This window comes from Taudactylus pleione, unplaced genomic scaffold (genome assembly GCF_031769625.1).
Source record: "Taudactylus pleione unplaced genomic scaffold, aTauple2 ptg000134l, whole genome shotgun sequence".
NCBI classification, from domain to species: Eukaryota; Metazoa; Chordata; class Amphibia; order Anura; family Myobatrachidae; genus Taudactylus; species Taudactylus pleione.
In genome coordinates, this window is record NW_028284536.1 from 61,213 (window position 1) to 76,105 (window position 14,893).

The 14,893-nt window shown below is 38.8% G+C and overlaps 1 protein-coding gene across 1 annotated transcript in view; it reads right to left on the reverse strand.

Annotated features, from left to right (window-relative positions):
• The window catches only part of LOC148523011 (pancreatic secretory granule membrane major glycoprotein GP2-like), a gene marked incomplete at its 3' end in the record, with an annotated part of 171,173 nt that overhangs the window by 30,676 nt on the left and 125,604 nt on the right, over positions 1–14,893 (reverse strand). The window lies entirely within an intron of this gene.

Sequence of the window (14,893 nt, forward strand, 5' to 3'; positions counted from 1 at the left end):
CAATGTATGTGTGTGTTGTTTCTCTAGGGACCAATGTATGTTTGTGTTATTTCTCTAGGGACCAATGTATGTGTGTGTTATTTCTCTAGGGACCAATGTATGTGTGTTATTTCTCTAGGGACCAATGTATGTGTGTGTTATTTCTCTAAGGACCAATGTATGTGTGTGTTATTTCTCTAGGGACCAATGTATGTGTGTGTTTTTCTCTAGGGACCAATGTATGTGTGTGTTATTTCTCTAGGGACAAATGTATGTGTGTTTTTTTTCTCTAGGGACCAATGTATGTGTGTTTTTTCTCTAGGGGCCAATGTATGTGTGTGTTTTTTCTCTAGGGACCAATGTATGTGTGTTATTCTCTAGGGGCCAATGTATGTGTGTTATTTCTCTAGGGACCAATGTATGTGTGTGTTATTTCTCTAGGGACCAATGTATGTGTGTTATTCTCTAGGGACCAATGTATGTGTGTGTTATTTCTCTAGGGACCAATGTATGTGTGTGTTTTTTCTCTAGGGACCAATGTATGTGTGTTATTCTCTAGGCACCAATGTATGTGTGTTATTTCTCTAGGGGCCAATGTATGTGTGTTATTTCTCTAGGGGCCAATGTATGTGTGTGTTTTTTTATTCTAGGGACCAATGTATGTGTGTTTTTTCTCTAGGGACCAATGTATGTGTGTGTTATTTCTCTAGGGACCAATGTATGTGTGTTATTTCTCTAGGGGCCAATGTATGTGTGTTATTTCTCTAAGCACCAATGTATGTGTGTTATTTCTCTAGGGGCCAATGTATGTGTGTTATTTCTCTAGGGGCCAATGTATGTGTGTGTTTTTTTATTCTAGGGACCAATGTATGTGTGTTTTTTCTCTAGGGACAATTGTTTGTGTGTGTTATTTCTCTAGGGGCCAATGTATGTGTGTTATTTCTCTAGGGACCAATGTATGTGTGTGTTATTTCTCTAGGGACCAATGTATGTGTGTTATTCTCTAGGGACCAATGTATGTGTGTATTATTTCTCTAGGGGCCAATGTATGTGTCTGTTTTTTCTCTAGGGACCAATGTATGTGTGTTATTTCTCTAGGGACCAATCTATGTGTGAGTTATTTCTCTAGGGACCAATGTATGTGTGTTATTTCTCTAGGGACCAATGTTGTGTGTGTTATTTCTCTAGGGACCAATGTATGGGTGTGTTTTTTCTCTGGGTACCAATGTATGTGTGTTATTGTCTAGGGACCAATGTATGTGTGTTATTTCTCTAGGGGCCAATGTATGAGTGTTATTTCTCTAGGGGCCAATGTATGTGTGTGTTTTTTTCTCTAGGGGCCAATGTATGTGTGTTTTTTCTCTAGGGACCAATGTATGTGTGTTATTCTCTAGGGTCCAATGTATGTGTGTGTTATTCTCTAGGGACCAATGTATGTGTGTGTTATTCTCTAGGGACCAATGTATGTGTGAGCTATTTCTCTAGGGACCAATGTATGTGTGTTATTTCTCTAGGGACCAATGTATGTGGGTGTTATTTCTCTAAGGACCAATGTATGTGTGTGTTATTTCTCTAGGGACCAATTGATGTGGGTGTTCTTTCTCTAGGGACCATTGTATGTGTGTGTTATTTCTTTAAGGACCAATGTATATGTGTGTGTTATTTCTCTAAAGACCAATGTATATGTGTGTGTTATTTCTCTAGGGACCAATGTATGTGTGTGTTATTTCTCTAAGGACCAATGTATATGTGTGTGTTATTTCTCTAGGGACCAATGTATGTGTGAGTTATTTCTCTAGGGACCAATGTATGTGTGTTATTTCTCTATGGACCAATGTATGTGTGTGTTATTTCTCTAGGGACCAATGTATGTGTGTTATTTCTCTAGGGGCCAATGTATGTGTGTGTTATTTCTTTAGGGGCCAATGTATGTGTGTGTTTTTTCTCTAGGGGCCAATGTATGTATGTGTTTTTTCTCTAGGGACCAATGTATGTGTGTTATTCTCTGGGGGCCAATGTATGTGTTTGTTATTTCTCTAGGGACCAATGTATGTGTGTGTTATTTCTCTAGGGACCAATGTATGTGTGCTATTTCTCTAGGGACCAATGTATGAGTGTTATTCTCTAGGGACCAATGTATGTGTGTGTTATTTCTCTAGGGACCAATGTATGTGTGTTTTTTCTCTAGGTACCAATGTATGTGTGTGTTATTTCTCTAGGGACCAATGTATGTGTGTGTTTTTTCTCTAGGGACAATGTATGTGTGTGTTATTTCTCTAGGGACCAATGTATGTGTGTGTTATTCTCTAGGGACCAATGTATGTGTGTTATTTCTCTAGGGGCCAATGTATGTGTGTTATTTCTCTAGGGGCCAATGTATGTGTGTGTTTTTTTCTCTAGGGACCAATGTATGTGTGTTTTTTCTCTAGGGACCAATGTATGTGTGTTATTCTCTAGGGGCCAATGTATGTGTGTTATTCTCTAGGGACCAATGTATGTGTGTGTTATTCTCTAGGGTCCAATGTATGTGTGTTTTTTCTCTAGGGACCAATGTATGTGTGTTTCTTCTCTAGGGACCAATGTATGTGTGTTATTCTCTAGGGACCAATGTATGTGTGTGTTATTCTCTAGGGACCAATGTATGTGTGTTATTCTCTAGGGACCAATGTATGTGTGTTTTTTTCTCTAGGGACCAATGTATGTGTGTGTTATTTCTCTAGGGACCAATGTATGAGTGTTATTTCTCTAGGGACCAATGTATATGTGTGTTTTTTCTCTAGGGGCCAATGTATGTGTGCGTTATTTCTGTAGGGACCAATGTATGTGTGCGTTATTTCTCTAGGGACCAATGTATGTGTGTATTTTTTCTCTAGGGGCCAATGTATGTGTGTGTTATTTCTGTAGGGACCAATGTATGTGTGCGTTATTTCTCTAGGGACCAATGTATGTGTGTGTTATTTCTCTAGGGACCAATGTATATGTGTGTTTTTTCTCTAGGGGCCAATGTATGTGTGTGTTATTTCTGTAGGGACCAATGTATGTGTGCGTTATTTCTCTAGGGACCAATGTATGTGTGTGTTATTTCTCTAGGGACCAATGTATATGTGTGTTTTTTCTCTAGGGGCCAATGTATGTGTGTGTTATTTCTGTAGGGACCAATGTATGTGTGCGTTATTTCTCTAGGGACCAATGTATGTGTGTGTTATTTCTCTAGGGACCAATGTATGTGTGTTTTTTCTCTATGGACCAATGTATGTGTGTTTTTTCTCTAGGGACCAATGTATGTGTGTGTTATTTCTGTAGGGACCAATGTATGTGTGCGTTATTTCTCTAGGGACCAATGTATGTGTGTTATTCTCTAGGGACCAATGTATGTGTGTTTTTTTCTCTAGGGACCAATGTATGTGTTTGTTTTTTCTCTAGGGACCAATGTATGTGTTTGTTTTTTCTCTAGGGACCAATGTATGAGTGTTATTTCTCTAGGGACCAATGTATATGTGTGTTTTTTCTCTAGGGGCCAATGTATGTGTGTGTTATTTCTGTAGGGACCAATGTATGTGTGCGTTATTTCTCTAGGGACCAATGTATGTGTGTTATTTCTCTAGGGACCAATGTATGTGTGTTTTCTCTAGGGGCCAATGTATGTGTATGTTTTTTCTCTAGTGACCAATGTATGTGTGTGTTTTTTTCTAGGGACCAATGTATGTGTGTTATTCCCTAGGGTCCAATGTATGTGTGTGTTATTTCTCTAGGGACCAATGTATGTGTGTGTTATTTCTCTAGGGACCAATGTATGTGTGTGTTATTTCTCTAGGGGCCAATGTATGTGTCTGTTTTTTCTCTAGGGACCAATGTATGTGTGTTATTTCTCTAGGGACCAATGTATGTGTGAGTTATTTCTCTAGGGACCAATGTATGTGTGTTATTTCTCTAGGGACCAATGTATGTGTGTGTTATTTCTCTAGGGACCTATGTATGGGTGTGTTTTTTCTCTGGGTACCAATGTATGTGTGTTATTGTCTAGGGACCAATGTATGTGTGTTATTTCTCTAGGGGCCAATGTATGAGTGTTATTTCTCTAGGGGCCAATGTATGTGTGTGTTTTTTTCTCTAGGGGCCAATGTATGTGTGTTTTTTCTCTAGGGACCAATGTATGTGTGTTATTCTCTAGGGGCCAATGTATGTGTGTGTTATTCTCTAGGGACCAATGTATGTGTGTTATTCTCTAGGGGCCAATGTATGTGTATGTTATTCTCTAGGGACCAATGAATGTGTGTGTTATTTCTCTAGGGACCAATGTATGTGTGTGTTATTCTCTAGGGACCAATGTATGTGTGTTATTTCTCTAGGGGCCAATGTATGTGTGTTATTTTATTCTAGGGACCAATGTATGTGTGTTTTTTCTCTAGGGACCAATGTATGTGTGTGTTATTTCTCTAGGGACCAATGTATGTGTGTGTTATTCTCTAGGGACCAATGTATGTGTGTGTTAATCTCTAGGGACCAATGTATGTGTGTGTTATTTCTCTAGGGACCAAGGTATGTGTTTTATTTCTCTAGGGACCAATGTATGTGTGTTATTTCTCTAGGGACCAATGTATGTGTGTGTTATTTCTCTAGATGCCAATGTATGTGTGTTATTTCTCTAGGGACCAATATATGTCTGTGTTATTTCTCTAGGGGCCAATGTATGTGTGTGTTTTTTCTCTAGGGACCAATGTATGTGTGTTATTTCTCTAGGGACCAATGTATGTGTGTGTTATTTCTCTAAGGACCAATGTATGTGTGTGTTATTTCTCTAGGGACCAATGTATGTGTGTGTTATTTCTCTAGGGACCAATGTATGTGTGTGTTGTTTCTCTAGGGACCAATGTATGTTTGTGTTATTTCTCTAGGGACCAATGTATGTGTGTGTTATTTCTCTAGGGACCAATGTATGTGTGTTATTTCTCTAGGGACCAATGTATGTGTGTGTTATTTCTCTAAGGACCAATGTATGTGTGTGTTATTTCTCTAGGGACCAATGTATGTGTGTGTTTTTCTCTAGGGACCAATGTATGTGTGTGTTATTTCTCTAGGGACAAATGTATGTGTGTTTTTTTTCTCTAGGGACCAATGTATGTGTGTTTTTTCTCTAGGGGCCAATGTATGTGTGTGTTTTTTCTCTAGGGACCAATGTATGTGTGTTATTCTCTAGGGGCCAATGTATGTGTGTTATTTCTCTAGGGACCAATGTATGTGTGTGTTATTTCTCTAGGGACCAATGTATGTGTGTTATTCTCTAGGGACCAATGTATGTGTGTGTTATTTCTCTAGGGACCAATGTATGTGTGTGTTTTTTCTCTAGGGACCAATGTATGTGTGTTATTCTCTAGGCACCAATGTATGTGTGTTATTTCTCTAGGGGCCAATGTATGTGTGTTATTTCTCTAGGGGCCAATGTATGTGTGTGTTTTTTTATTCTAGGGACCAATGTATGTGTGTTTTTTCTCTAGGGACCAATGTATGTGTGTGTTATTTCTCTAGGGACCAATGTATGTGTGTTATTTCTCTAGGGGCCAATGTATGTGTGTTATTTCTCTAAGCACCAATGTATGTGTGTTATTTCTCTAGGGGCCAATGTATGTGTGTTATTTCTCTAGGGGCCAATGTATGTGTGTGTTTTTTTATTCTAGGGACCAATGTATGTGTGTTTTTTCTCTAGGGACAATTGTTTGTGTGTGTTATTTCTCTAGGGGCCAATGTATGTGTGTTATTTCTCTAGGGACCAATGTATGTGTGTGTTATTTCTCTAGGGACCAATGTATGTGTGTTATTCTCTAGGGACCAATGTATGTGTGTATTATTTCTCTAGGGGCCAATGTATGTGTCTGTTTTTTCTCTAGGGACCAATGTATGTGTGTTATTTCTCTAGGGACCAATCTATGTGTGAGTTATTTCTCTAGGGACCAATGTATGTGTGTTATTTCTCTAGGGACCAATGTATGTGTGTGTTATTTCTCTAGGGACCAATGTATGGGTGTGTTTTTTCTCTGGGTACCAATGTATGTGTGTTATTGTCTAGGGACCAATGTATGTGTGTTATTTCTCTAGGGGCCAATGTATGAGTGTTATTTCTCTAGGGGCCAATGTATGTGTGTGTTTTTTTCTCTAGGGGCCAATGTATGTGTGTTTTTTCTCTAGGGACCAATGTATGTGTGTTATTCTCTAGGGTCCAATGTATGTGTGTGTTATTCTCTAGGGACCAATGTATGTGTGTGTTATTCTCTAGGGACCAATGTATGTGTGAGCTATTTCTCTAGGGACCAATGTATGTGTGTTATTTCTCTAGGGACCAATGTATGTGGGTGTTATTTCTCTAAGGACCAATGTATGTGTGTGTTATTTCTCTAGGGACCAATTGATGTGGGTGTTCTTTCTCTAGGGACCATTGTATGTGTGTGTTATTTCTTTAAGGACCAATGTATATGTGTGTGTTATTTCTCTAAAGACCAATGTATATGTGTGTGTTATTTCTCTAGGGACCAATGTATGTGTGTGTTATTTCTCTAAGGACCAATGTATATGTGTGTGTTATTTCTCTAGGGACCAATGTATGTGTGAGTTATTTCTCTAGGGACCAATGTATGTGTGTTATTTCTCTATGGACCAATGTATGTGTGTGTTATTTCTCTAGGGACCAATGTATGTGTGTTATTTCTCTAGGGGCCAATGTATGTGTGTGTTATTTCTTTAGGGGCCAATGTATGTGTGTGTTTTTTCTCTAGGGGCCAATGTATGTATGTGTTTTTTCTCTAGGGACCAATGTATGTGTGTTATTCTCTGGGGGCCAATGTATGTGTTTGTTATTTCTCTAGGGACCAATGTATGTGTGTGTTATTTCTCTAGGGACCAATGTATGTGTGCTATTTCTCTAGGGACCAATGTATGAGTGTTATTCTCTAGGGACCAATGTATGTGTGTGTTATTTCTCTAGGGACCAATGTATGTGTGTTTTTTCTCTAGGTACCAATGTATGTGTGTGTTATTTCTCTAGGGACCAATGTATGTGTGTGTTTTTTCTCTAGGGACAATGTATGTGTGTGTTATTTCTCTAGGGACCAATGTATGTGTGTGTTATTCTCTAGGGACCAATGTATGTGTGTTATTTCTCTAGGGGCCAATGTATGTGTGTTATTTCTCTAGGGGCCAATGTATGTGTGTGTTTTTTTCTCTAGGGACCAATGTATGTGTGTTTTTTCTCTAGGGACCAATGTATGTGTGTTATTCTCTAGGGGCCAATGTATGTGTGTTATTCTCTAGGGACCAATGTATGTGTGTGTTATTCTCTAGGGTCCAATGTATGTGTGTTTTTTCTCTAGGGACCAATGTATGTGTGTTTCTTCTCTAGGGACCAATGTATGTGTGTTATTCTCTAGGGACCAATGTATGTGTGTGTTATTCTCTAGGGACCAATGTATGTGTGTTATTCTCTAGGGACCAATGTATGTGTGTTTTTTTCTCTAGGGACCAATGTATGTGTGTGTTATTTCTCTAGGGACCAATGTGTGTGTGTTATTCTCTAGGGACCAATGTATGTGTGTTTTTTTCTCTAGGGACCAATGTATGTGTTTGTTTTTTCTCTAGGGACCAATGTATGAGTGTTATTTCTCTAGGGACCAATGTATATGTGTGTTTTTTCTCTAGGGGCCAATGTATGTGTGCGTTATTTCTGTAGGGACCAATGTATGTGTGCGTTATTTCTCTAGGGACCAATGTATGTGTGTATTTTTTCTCTAGGGGCCAATGTATGTGTGTGTTATTTCTGTAGGGACCAATGTATGTGTGCGTTATTTCTCTAGGGACCAATGTATGTGTGTGTTATTTCTCTAGGGACCAATGTATATGTGTGTTTTTTCTCTAGGGGCCAATGTATGTGTGTGTTATTTCTGTAGGGACCAATGTATGTGTGCGTTATTTCTCTAGGGACCAATGTATGTGTGTGTTATTTCTCTAGGGACCAATGTATATGTGTGTTTTTTCTCTAGGGGCCAATGTATGTGTGTGTTATTTCTGTAGGGACCAATGTATGTGTGCGTTATTTCTCTAGGGACCAATGTATGTGTGTGTTATTTCTCTAGGGACCAATGTATGTGTGTTTTTTCTCTATGGACCAATGTATGTGTGTTTTTTCTCTAGGGACCAATGTATGTGTGTGTTATTTCTGTAGGGACCAATGTATGTGTGCGTTATTTCTCTAGGGACCAATGTATGTGTGTTATTCTCTAGGGACCAATGTATGTGTGTTTTTTTCTCTAGGGACCAATGTATGTGTTTGTTTTTTCTCTAGGGACCAATGTATGTGTTTGTTTTTTCTCTAGGGACCAATGTATGAGTGTTATTTCTCTAGGGACCAATGTATATGTGTGTTTTTTCTCTAGGGGCCAATGTATGTGTGTGTTATTTCTGTAGGGACCAATGTATGTGTGCGTTATTTCTCTAGGGACCAATGTATGTGTGTTATTTCTCTAGGGACCAATGTATGTGTGTTTTCTCTAGGGGCCAATGTATGTGTATGTTTTTTCTCTAGTGACCAATGTATGTGTGTGTTTTTTTCTAGGGACCAATGTATGTGTGTTATTCCCTAGGGTCCAATGTATGTGTGTGTTATTTCTCTAGGGACCAATGTATGTGTGTGTTATTTCTCTAGGGACCAATGTATGTGTGTTATTCTCTAGGGACCAATGTATGTGTGTGTTTTTTCTCTAGGGACCAATGTATGTGTGTGTTATTTCATTAGAGACCAATGTATTTGTGTGTTTTTTCTCTAGGGACCAATGTATATGTGTGTTTTATTCTCTAGGGGCTAATGTATGTGTGTGTTATTTCTCTAGGGACCAATGTAGGTGTGTTTTTTCTCTAGGAACCAATGTATGTGTGTGTTTTTTCTCTAGGGACCAATGTATGTGTGTTATTCTCTAGGGGCCAATGTATGTGTGTGTTTTATCTCTAGAGACCAATGTATATGTGTGTTATTCTCTAGCGGCCAATGAATGTGTGTGTTTTTTCTCTAGGGACCAATGTATGTGTGTGTTATTTCTCTAGGGACCAATGTATGTGTGTTTTTTCTCTAGGGACCAATGTATGTGTGTGTTTTTCTCTAGGGACCAATGTATATGTGTGTTTTTTCTCTAGGGACCAATGTATGTGTGTGTTTTTTCTCTAGGGACCAATGTATGTGTGTGTTATTCTCTAGGGACCAATGTATGTGTGTTTTTTCTCTAGGGACCAATGTATGTGTGTTATTTCTCTAGGGACCAATATATGTGTGTTATTCTCTAGGGACCAATGTATGTGTGTGTTATTCTCTAGGGACTAATGTATGTGTGTCATTTCTCTAGGGTCCAATGTATGTGTGTTATTCTCTAGGGACCAATGTATGTGTGTGTTATTTCTCTAGGGACCAATGTATGTGTGTTTTTTCTCTAGGGACCAATGTATGTGTGTGTTATTTCTCTAGGGGCCAATGTATGTGTGTGTTTTTTTATTCTAGGGACCAATGTATGTGTGTTTTTTCTCTAGGGAGCAATGTATGTGTGTTATTCTCTAGGGACCAATGTATGTGTGTGTTATTTCTCTAGGGGCCAATGTATGTGTGTTATTCCTCTAAGCACCAATGTATGTGTGTTATTTCTCTAGGGGCCAATGTATGTGTGTTATTTCTCTAGGGGCCAATGTATGTGTGTGTTTTTTTATTCTAGGGACCAATGTATGTGTGTTTTTTCTCTAGGGACAATTGTTTGTGTGTGTTATTTCTCTAGGGGCCAATGTATGTGTGTTATTTCTCTAGGGACCAATGTATGTGTGTGTTATTCCTCTAGGGACCAATGTATGTGTGTTATTCTCTAGGGACCAATGTATGTGTGTGTTATTTCTCTAGGGGCCAATGTATGTGTCTGTTTTTTCTCTAGGGACCAATGTATGTGTGTTATTTCTCTAGGGACCAATGTATGTGTGAGTTATTTCTCTAGGGACCAATGTATGTGTGTTATTTCTCTAGGGACCAATGTATGTGTGTGTTATTTCTCTAGGGACCTATGTATGGGTGTGTTTTTTCTCTGGGTACCAATGTATGTGTGTTATTGTCTAGGGACCAATGTATGTGTGTTATTTCTCTAGGGGCCAATGTATGAGTGTTATTTCTCTAGGGGCCAATGTATGTGTGTGTTTTTTTCTCTAGGGGCCAATGTATGTGTGTTTTTTCTCTAGGGACGAATGTATGTGTGTTATTCTCTAGGGGCCAATGTATGTGTGTGTTATTCTCTAGGGACCAATGTATGTGTGTTATTCTCTAGGGGCCAATGTATGTGTATGTTATTCTCTAGGGACCAATGTATGTGTGAGTTATTTCTCTAGGGACCAATGTATGTGTGTTATTTCTCTAGGGACCAATGTATGTGTGTTATTCTCTTCGGACCAATGTATGTGTGTTATTCTCTAGGGACCAATGTATGTGTGTGTTTTTTCTCTAGGGACCAATGTATGTGTGTTTTTTTCTCTAGGGACCAATGTATGTGTGCGTTTTTTTTTCTAGGGACCAATGTATGTGTGTTATTCTCTAGGGGCCAATGTATGTGTGTTATTCTCTAGGGACCAATGTATGTGTGTTATTCTCTAGGGACCAATGTATGTGTGTGTTATTCTCTAGGGACCAATGTATGTGTGTGTTTTTTTCTCTAGGGACCAATGTATGTGTGTGTTATTTCTCTAGGGACAAATGTATGTGTGTTTTTTTTCTCTAGGGACCAATGTATGTGTGTTTTTTCTCTAGCGGCCAATGTATATGTGTGTTTTTTCTCTAGGGGCCAATGTATGTGTGCGTTATTTCTGTAGGGACCAATGTATGTGTGCGTTATTTCTCTAGGGACCAATGTATGTGTGTTATTTCTCTAGGGACCAATGTATGTGTGTTTTCTCTAGGGGCCAATGTATGTGTATGTTTTTTCTCTAGTGACCAATGTATGTGTGTGTTTTTTTCTAGGGACCAATGTATGTGTGTTATTCCCTAGGGTCCAATGTATGTGTGTGTTATTTCTCTAGGGACCAATGTATGTGTGTGTTATTTCTCTAGGGACCAATGTATGTGTGTTATTCTCTAGGGACCAATGTATGTGTGTGTTTTTTCTCTAGGGACCAATGTATGTGTGTGTTATTTCATTAGAGACCAATGTATTTGTGTGTTTTTTCTCTAGGGACCAATGTATATGTGTGTGTTATTCTCTAGGGGCCAATGTATGTGTGTGTTATTTCTCTAGGGACCAATGTAGGTGTGTTTTTTCTCTAGGAACCAATGTATGTGTGTGTTTTTTCTCTAGGGACCAATGTATGTGTGTTATTCTCTAGGGGCCAATGTATGTGTGTGTTTTATCTCTAGAGACCAATGTATATGTGTTTTTTCTCTAGAGACCAATGTATGTGTGTGTTATTTCTCTAGCGGCCAATGAATGTGTGTGTTTTTTCTCTAGGGACCAATGTATGTGTGTTTTTTCTCTAGGGACCAATGTATGTGTGTGTTATTTCTCTAGGGACCAATGTATGTGTGTTTTTTCTCTAGGGACCAATGTATGTGTGTTTTTTCTCTAGGGACCAATGTATATGTGTGTTTTTTCTCTAGGGACCAATGTATGTGTGTGTTTTTTCTCTAGGGACCAATGTATGTGTGTGTTATTCTCTAGGGACCAATGTATGTGTGTTTTTTCTCTAGGGACCAATGTATGTGTGTTATTTCTCTAGGGACCAATATATGTGTGTTATTCTCTAGGGACCAATGTATGTGTGTGTTATTCTCTAGGGACTAATGTATGTGTGTCATTTCTCTAGGGTCCAATGTATGTGTGTTATTCTCTAGGGACCAATGTATGTGTGTTTTATTTCTCTAGGGACCAATGTATGTGTGTTTTTTCTCTAGGGACCAATGTATGTGTGTGTTATTTCTCTAGGGGCCAATGTATGTGTGTGTTTTTTTATTCTAGGGACCAATGTATGTGTGTTTTTTCTCTAGGGAGCAATGTATGTGTGTTATTCTCTAGGGACCAATGTATGTGTGTGTTATTTCTCTAGGGGCCAATGTATGTGTGTTATTCCTCTAAGCACCAATGTATGTGTGTTATTTCTCTAGGGGCCAATGTATGTGTGTTATTTCTCTAGGGGCCAATGTATGTGTGTGTTTTTTTATTCTAGGGACCAATGTATGTGTGTTTTTTCTCTAGGGACAATTGTTTGTGTGTGTTATTTCTCTAGGGGCCAATGTATGTGTGTTATTTCTCTAGGGACCAATGTATGTGTGTGTTATTTCTCTAGGGACCAATGTATGTGTGTTATTCTCTAGGGACCAATGTATGTGTGTGTTATTTCTCTAGGGGCCAATGTATGTGTCTGTTTTTTCTCTAGGGACCAATGTATGTGTGTTATTTGTCTAGGGACCAATGTATGTGTGAGTTATTTCTCTAGGGACCAATGTATGTGTGTTATTTCTCTAGGGACCAATGTATGTGTGTGTTATTTCTCTAGGGACCTATGTATGGGTGTGTTTTTTCTCTGGGTACCAATGTATGTGTGTTATTGTCTAGGGACCAATGTATGTGTGTTATTTCTCTAGGGGCCAATGTATGAGTGTTATTTCTCTAGGGGCCAATGTATGTGTGTGTTTTTTTCTCTAGGGGCCAATGTATGTGTGTTTTTTCTCTAGGGACCAATGTATGTGTGTTATTCTCTAGGGGCCAATGTATGTGTGTGTTATTCTCTAGGGACCAATGTATGTGTGTTATTCTCTAGGGGCCAATGTATGTGTATGTTATTCTCTAGGGACCAATGTATGTGTGAGTTATTTCTCTAGGGACCAATGTATGTGTGTGTTATTCTCTAGGGGCCAATGTATGTGTGTGTTTTTTCTCTAGGGACCAATGTATGTGTGTTATTCTCTAGGGGCCAATGTATGTGTGTGTTTTATCTCTAGAGACCAATGTATATGTGTGTGTTATTCTCTAGCGGCCAATGAATGTGTGTGTTTTTTCTCTAGGGACCAATGTATGTGTGTTTTTTCTCTAGGGACCAATGTATGTGTGTGTTTTTCTCTAGGGACCAATGTATATGTGTGTTTTTTCTCTAGGGACCAATGTATGTGTGTGTTTTTTCTCTAGGGACCAATGTATGTGTGTGTTATTCTCTAGGGACCAATGTATGTGTGTTTTTTCTCTAGGGACCAATGTATGTGTGTTATTTCTCTAGGGACCAATATATGTGTGTTATTCTCTAGGGACCAATGTATGTGTGTGTTATTCTCTAGGGACTAATGTATGTGTGTCATTTCTCTAGGGTCCAATGTATGTGTGTTATTCTCTAGGGACCAATGTATGTGTGTTTTATTTCTCTAGGGACCAATGTATGTGTGTTTTTTCTCTAGGGACCAATGTATGTGTGTGTTATTTCTCTAGGGGCCAATGTATGTGTGTGTTTTTTTATTCTAGGGACCAATGTATGTGTGTTTTTTCTCTAGGGAGCAATGTATGTGTGTTATTCTCTAGGGACCAATGTATGTGTGTGTTATTTCTCTAGGGGCCAATGTATGTGTGTTATTCCTCTAAGCGCCAATGTATGTGTGTTATTTCTCTAGGGGCCAATGTATGTGTGTTATTTCTCTAGGGGCCAATGTATGTGTGTGTTTTTTTATTCTAGGGACCAATGTATGTGTGTTTTTTCTCTAGGGACAATTGTTTGTGTGTGTTATTTCTCTAGGGGCCAATGTATGTGTGTTATTTCTCTAGGGACCAATGTATGTGTGTGTTATTTCTCTAGGGACCAATGTATGTGTGTTATTCTCTAGGGACCAATGTATGTGTGTGTTATTTCTCTAGGGGCCAATGTATGTGTCTGTTTTTTCTCTAGGGACCAATGTATGTGTGTTATTTGTCTAGGGACCAATGTATGTGTGAGTTATTTCTCTAGGGACCAATGTATGTGTGTTATTTCTCTAGGGACCAATGTATGTGTGTGTTATTTCTCTAGGGACCTATGTATGGGTGTGTTTTTTCTCTGGGTACCAATGTATGTGTGTTATTGTCTAGGGACCAATGTATGTGTGTTATTTCTCTAGGGGCCAATGTATGAGTGTTATTTCTCTAGGGGCCAATGTATGTGTGTGTTTTTTTCTCTAGGGGCCAATGTATGTGTGTTTTTTCTCTAGGGACCAATGTATGTGTGTTATTCTCTAGGGTCCAATGTATGTGTGTGTTATTCTCTAGGGACCAATGTATGTGTGTGTTATTCTCTAGGGACCAATGTATGTGTGAGCTATTTCTCTAGGGACCAATGTATGTGTGTTATTTCTCTAGGGACCAATGTATGTGGGTGTTATTTCTCTAAGGACCAATGTATGTGTGTGTTATTTCTCTAGGGACCAATTGATGTGGGTGTTCTTTCTCTAGGGACCATTGTATGTGTGTGTTATTTCTTTAAGGACCAATGTATATGTGTGTGTTATTTCTCTAAAGACCAATGTATATGTGTGTGTTATTTCTCTAGGGACCAATGTATGTGTGTGTTATTTCTCTAAGGACCAATGTATATGTGTGTGTTATTTCTCTAGGGACCAATGTATGTGTGAGTTATTTCTCTAGGGACCAATGTATGTGTGTTATTTCTCTATGGACCAATGTATGTGTGTGTTATTTCTCTAGGGACCAATGTATGTGTGTTATTTCTCTAGGGGCCAATGTATGTGTGTGTTATTTCTTTAGGGGCCAATGTATGTGTGTGTTTTTTCTCTAGGGGCCAATGTATGTATGTGTTTTTTCTCTAGGGACCAATGTATGTGTGTTATTCTCTGGGGGCCAATGTATGTGTTTGTTATTTCTCTAGGGACCAATGTATGTGTGTG